The sequence below is a fragment of the Sinocyclocheilus rhinocerous genome, unplaced genomic scaffold, assembly GCF_001515625.1.
Source record: "Sinocyclocheilus rhinocerous isolate Xijiao unplaced genomic scaffold, SAMN03320098_v1.1 scaffold66, whole genome shotgun sequence".
NCBI lineage: Eukaryota > Metazoa > Chordata > Actinopteri > Cypriniformes > Cyprinidae > Sinocyclocheilus > Sinocyclocheilus rhinocerous.
This window is the reverse complement of record NW_015662934.1, coordinates 48,894-49,350: the sequence shown is the minus strand read 5'-3', so window position 1 is coordinate 49,350 and position 457 is coordinate 48,894.

Here is a 457-nt window from a genome sequence, read left to right as displayed (position 1 = left end):
TTACATTCAGTACATTCAGCCTTAAAGCACTGAATGGGTCAGATGAGAAGTCAAATGTTCCCTGATTTTTAGTTGTGGTGAACAATTGTAAATTGTGTAGTAGTTTATTTGTTATGGATACATCAGGATCCCACATTTGTTTCTTTTCTGATGATTTATGTATGCATTTTACATCGTCACAGGATCAAATGTCTGTGTACAGTCATGGCCAAAAGTTTTGGCAGTGACATAAATTTTGTGTTTTGCAAAGTTTGCTGCTTCAGTATTTGTAGATTATTTTTCCACATGTTTCTATGGTATACTGAAAAACAATGATAAGCATATCATACGTTTTAAAGGCTTTTATTGGCAAAAAAAATATAATGAGTCAATATTTACAGTGTTGACCCTTGTTCTTCATAACCTCTGCAATTCACTCTGACATGCTGGATATTAGCTTCTGGGCCAAATCCTGACT